At 40.2% G+C, this 6226-nt stretch overlaps 1 long non-coding RNA gene across 1 annotated transcript; it reads left to right on the forward strand.

Moving 5' to 3' along the window:
* The first annotated feature begins 2004 nt into the window (after positions 1-2004).
* Positions 2005-5844, forward strand: LOC308472566. The gene is made up of 4 exons (XR_013983584.1): positions 2005-2033; positions 2075-2142; positions 5514-5550; positions 5704-5844. It is a non-coding gene; the product is annotated as an uncharacterized lncRNA (long non-coding RNA).
* The last annotated feature ends 382 nt before the right edge of the window (positions 5845-6226 follow it).

The raw sequence follows: 6226 nt of genomic DNA on the forward strand, positions 1-6226 counted from the left end.
TCTAAAATATATTTATATTCAGCAACATCCTCTTCTGCCAGCCACTTGCTGGCCCAAGCTATCCCAACAAATAGAAGATGCTTATTTCAGTCATCTGAGGGTTTTCCCATGGACAGTTTGTGAAAATACTTTCCATGCAGATAATAATGACAAGTGAAATTGGGCTGCCTAATTCAGTGTAATTGCTGCCCTTCTTTGCCTTCATCACAGCCTGCATGGCAACAAGGCGCTACATAATCATACAGTAGGCTAGGACTTAAACCATGTCCATAATGAGGGAAAAAAGAAATTATGAAAATGTTTATGGCATCAGGGACAATTAGTGCATCATTATATAGCACAATGGAAAACAGCATGTCATTTTCTTTCCAAAACAGGAATAATGATGTATGCCAGTGCTGACTGCTCTGTCACTGATTTGTGTCACATACTGACGAATAATAGCCCATATGGCTTATGAATAGAATAAATGGCTGTGAGTGCCTGCAAGGCTATGGTGGAATGGTTGGCATGCCAGACAGAAAATTAAAAAAAACTGACTCTGCAGGCAAATCAGTCTTTGTATATATTGAAATTTCTGCTGATTTTCATCAACCTTTTTTTTAAAAAAAGTTTCACTTTAAACCAATAGGATAACTAGTTACAATCAGGTTAATGATGAAAATAATTTAAGCTAGTGTTGTTTCCAAGGATTTCAAATAGCCAGTCAGTTGTGGCTGTCCCAACTGAATGACCATTCACATTCAAACTGTTTTTAATTATGATGTTCATGAAACGTGATTTGCATTCCATCGAAGCAGAGTGAATCAAAGCACCTACAACTGGCCATCATGTTATGATGGTGCAGGCTGAATAGTCTTCTTCCATCTCATGTTTTAATTATTTAGAAATAATGTTGTACATACATTAAACTACTGTACTTGCTTCAGCCTAAGGAGGGAAGGGCCATTGCTCAGGAGCTGAGCTTCTGCTTGCATGCAAAAGATCTCAGGTATTCATTCCCCATCATCCCCAGGTAGGGTTGGGAATGTTACCTGCATGGAACCCTGAAGAGCCGCTACCAGTCAGGACTCCTCCAAATGACCGGTTTATTGAGCATTTATCCAGATTTGCTTGCACAAAGTTTACATGGAGGTTACACTTTGCCCAGTCTTTATTAAGCATTGATTCTGATTTCCTTTTGTAGTGTTTGTACATTTTCTTTTACATCCGTTCATTCCACACTTTTCAGTGCATTTCCTTGTCATTCTCCTAATCACAAAAAAGCCCATGTTTCTTAAAAAATGGATTTCTTGTGCTACGGTGGTGGGTTACTTTACATGCAGGGTCTCCAGCACTGCTGAGGAGATCTGGAAACCTCATAGAAAGGCTCCCATTGCTACATTCACTGCCAAACACAGGAAGAGTAAAGACAATAGGACAAGATTTAACCGTTCAAGACTGGCAGAGGAAAAATGTCCATGGAATCCAAGCCATGCCTGGAAATGGAAAACTTCAATGGGACTTGCTGCCATTGCCGAGCAACTGATTGGCAGTGACAATGAGCCCTTTTGAAGGCACACTCTCATCAGCTGATTGGCACTGACAGGTATCAAAGAGGCTTATTCTCATCACCATTCAGTGAGCACCATCAGCTGCACTAGGGGACTCCCTAGTGAAGAGAAGCCCAGTGGAGTTTTTTTTTTAGTGAACTCTGCTTGCTAAGGAACATTTTAAGCTGCCAATTGTTCTTTTGCAAGCATCTGTTTACCTACCATGCACCTGACATCACATGTGGGCATGACTGGTGCAAAACAGCCTCATGGGCCAAATTAGGTCCATGAGTCGAAAATTCTGCTATCCTAAAGCTACTTTAATAAGAGTTTCAACCAACAGGGCTTACTTGGAGCTGTCCAGAGTGTAGTTTCTTCTTCCTCTGCTTCTGCTTCTGCTTCTGCTTCTGCTTCTGCTTCTTTTATCCTAGATCTGTCCTTAACTTCCATATCTGACTTTCCTTTACTGGATTTTACATGCTTGAGCTGACCTTGCCTACTGTGACTTGACTTTTACTCAATATTAGCTGTTTCCCCTGCAGATCTCAAGGAACCTTGCAGCAGGAGATCTCACAGGTGATCAGCACACAAACCAATGGACAGCTATTAGGTAAGGAAGGAGCAGTGGTGCTTGAATTCTGCATTTTATGAGAAATGAGCACTGCAGCATCACTGCCTCTTTCAGTTTTTCTGCATTATTATGCAACCACCATTAACTACAGTGATTGTTATCCATGAGAATATGAATAGTTCAAAGGAGGTGTGTATAGGGTGTATGAGGATGGATATTACCTCTGCTGCGGGACACATCATGCTTCTTCTGGGGTAGTTTGTCCACCTTTGATTCCCCCCCCCCCCCTGCACTCAGCTCTCACCTGTGTCTCCTAGAAGCTGTCTGCATGCAACAGCTGCCACACCCTGAGATGGTTTCAATCAGCTGGTAAACCAGATGAGGATAGCCAATGAATCTCAAACCCTCTGTGAGTTAAGGACTTCCCCTGCATGCAAAGGCAGGCTCTGATGGATTCAATAGATAAGATGAACAGTGGGTCCAACTGTCAAGAAGGCAGTACGTTTCTGAGCACAATTCAAAGTGTTGGTGCTGACCTTTAAAGCCCTAAACGGCCTCGGTCCAGTAAACCTGAAGGAGCATCTCCACCCCCATCCTTCAGCCCGGACACTGAGATCCAGCACTGAGGGCCTTCTGGCGGTTCCCTCATTGCGAGAAGCCAAGTTACAGGGAACCAGGCAGAGGGACTTCTCGGTAGTGGCGCCCACCCTGTGGAACACCCTCCCTTCGGATGTGAAGGAAATAAACAGCTATCCTATCTTCAAAAGACATCTGAAGGCAGCCCTGTTCAGGGAAGTTTTTAATATTAATTGGAAGCCGCCCAGAGTGGCTGGGGAAACTCAGCCAGATGGGCAGGCTATAAATAATAAATTATTATTATTATTATTATTATTATTATTATTATTATTATTATTATAACTGCATGTGCTGTAGAGGAAAGTGAGGGGAAGATGGGGCTCATCAACCTGGGAAGGTAGCTCATCTGATCCTAAACTTCTGCTGCCTTGCAGGATATCTTCAGAAGAAGAAAAGGCTAAAAAGTAAACCCTACACAAACCCTACACAAATTTGAGTCCCTAAGAAGGTTGACTGGCATCTTGTATGCCTCCTTCTGGCAGCTCCTGCAGCACAGCTGATTCCAAACAAATTGTTCTGCTTCCCTTTGACCCACACCAGCAAGGCTGAGAAGCTCTTGTCATCTGGGCAGCCCAGGACCTCCATACACACTGCCCAGGCTTGCACCCCAGGGAGGTCACTTCACTGCTGCTAACACAGTGGTTTGACTTCACCCCTGGAGCCACACTCCATTGTCTCTTGAGACAGACAGGTGTCAAGAGGAGTTCAAAGGAAATAAATGCACTAGTAGGACATGTCATTTTAGGGGCTGTAATTAATTTTTGTAAATTTCTTCAGTGAGGGGTCTTAAAAATATGTTTTTGGGTATGAAGAATTCAAATCTATTATTTTTGTGATTGGACAACATTTAGCTTGGTAAGTCTACATTTGACAAAGAAGCACAAAGACAAAGAATTTTAATTTTAACCTTCTGAAAATGTTGGGTAATGCTAAACAACAACAAAACTGCAAGTCCTTGGCAATCATTTCAAATTACTTCTATGCAGTTTTACACACATTTTACTTATCAAGGAAAACAAAATTATATTAATTTAACCAAAATATCTTTTGAATTCTGAAGTCACGTTACAACTTTTTAGCATCCCTTATTGTTGGAATTTGAAAACTGAAAAATGCAATACACCCTAATGCACTAGGAAAAGCCAGGCTATAATGGTACGCAAAAGCTGTATAGAGAGCTCAAACTGCCAAATAAAATGGTACATTTCAGTTATCTGATGTGCTACTTTCAACTTCCAGATGTGTTGAAGAGAACTCCTTGCTACTTAATGCTGACCAAAAATACATTCTGTCTCTTCTCAAAGGACTTGTAATTTTGTGCCAATAATTACACAGCCCGTTGCCCTTTCAGACAGCAGTAAAAGTGGCTTTCATCTTCTGTCTCTTGTTTTAAGGATAGCCAGAGTCAACTTTCCACAAAACAAACATCTGTGCTCTTGATACGTTTATGTGCCCATTGATGTCAGCAGATATGTGACAGTTATTTCACGCAGCAATTTCACGAGATAATTTCAGCTATAACACAAATAAAAGTGGCTCTGAGGCTCTAATTTTAGCATGAAATATCTTGAGGGGAAAACAGATGCTTAAGCCCACCATGTTCTTCCTTCAGGCCTAGGATATGAGTTTTAGTTTTATGACAAAAATAGATTTAAATTTTTATCTGTGGCTGCTGTCACATATTAACCCAAAGGAAACTCGATAAATATTGACTCATCATTCAATGAGGTAAGCTAAGATTGTATTTTTTTTGTCTCATCTTGTGAGACAAGCTTCAGTGTTTTTATTAATATTCTATATCACTCTGGCACATTTATTCACTTGATACCAAGGTTTTTCAATATGCATTACTCGAGTAGCCACAGAATAAAAATTTAAGCTGTTTTGATAAGCAATTATTGTTCACTGAGAAGTAGCATTTATTAATAGAATTTAATTTATTTTTCAAAATTATGAAATTTAATGAAATTGGGTTGTGTGGAAGGGGTGGGAGGGTTGCTGAAAGCAATGGCCCATTAACACAAAACAGATTCTCAAAGGCTTGCTACCCAAATGTTTCTAGAGATCGGTTTAAAACAGAAAGCATACTTCTTTAGCTTTGATATAGAAGGCACCGTGTGCAGGAGGATGCTGTGTTTAAGGATATCCTAGTGCTCAGCACCAAAATAGATGGATAAACAAAACAGGAAAAGGAGAGTCTGATTCAGGTGCCTCATTGGCTATATATGCAGGCCTAATCCAGCATGACAAACTGCCTTTGCAAGGTCCACTGTAATGTTTAATCTGCAAAATTTTGGCTGCCCTAGTCCTGCCACAAACTTTACTTTTGTCTTTTGCTGTTTTGGGAGCCAGTGTTTAAACCTGAAGATATAATGGTGAAGGAAGGTATGGAGCAGGAACAAAGTAGTGTAAGGTTGACTATAGCTGAGATAACTAATTATCTCTTACACATTTATAGATCCAGCGTTTTTCAGCTGCTTCGTTTATTCAAGTAGGACACAAAGGACTTCTGGGATTCCTTCCTACAATAAGGATCCTACAAGCCCTCCTTACTATAAGAAGCATCCAAAACTCTGTCCGGAGTATTTTGTTTGTCTGCTGATTAAATATGTCTGGTTATCAAAATAAATATTCCTTGCTTAACTGGTTGTGGGGCCACAGGTGGGAAGTAGTGATCCTTTGACCATGTTGGGATTGGTGAAGGCTGTTTCTGAGAATCATAGGGCAGGAGTGGGCAGACTTCAGACTTTCAGATCTACTTTGTTTTCTCCTAGAATCTCAAGATATGTCATCCAGAGCCAGGTGCAAAAGGTATACAATTAATTAATTTAATTTTACTTAATTTTTTTTAAAAGGGTAGCTCTGGGAACATTCTAAGCCTAGAAATTTGTTTTCAGTGCCAGGAACCAAACTGAGTTTAGTTCCTTTCAGAAATCCTTTCCTGATTATATTTCTTCATTTCAGCAGCCTAATTTAGGGAGAATTGGAAGTCGTGTCACTGCTGTCAGAAACACTTGTGGTCCACTGCAAATCACCCAGACATCAACAATAGATTCCAATCTACCTTCTGCATATCCACCATAAAGAACCTAAAGAAGTCAGGTGGATTCCTTATTGAGAATAGGCACCTTTCATAAATCTTTCATAAATTTCTGGATGACCTGTTTATAAATAAATTAAATAAAATCCAGAACTAAATCTTACTTCGTTTTCTAAAAAAGAAGAGATTTTGCTCTGGTTTGTATAATCTATTTTGTGTTCTAAGAGTTGATAATGAAATACTGGCTAGTCCATCTTTTCAGATCAAAAGGTTCTGGCCCTTGGCACCAGGTGTCAGTAAGGAATAAGAAAGGATAGTTTGGGGAACTGGAAGACATCAAGATGAGCCAGCTGTCCACTCTGACTAACTATCATGGGATTCTGCAATAATTTTTAATGTAGGGAGTTTTTTAACGAAGGATGACCAATTGTGGTGGAATCAGTATTT

Source organism: Podarcis pityusensis, assembly GCF_964106645.2.
Source record: "Podarcis pityusensis genome assembly, chromosome: 3".
NCBI lineage: Eukaryota > Metazoa > Chordata > Lepidosauria > Squamata > Lacertidae > Podarcis > Podarcis pityusensis.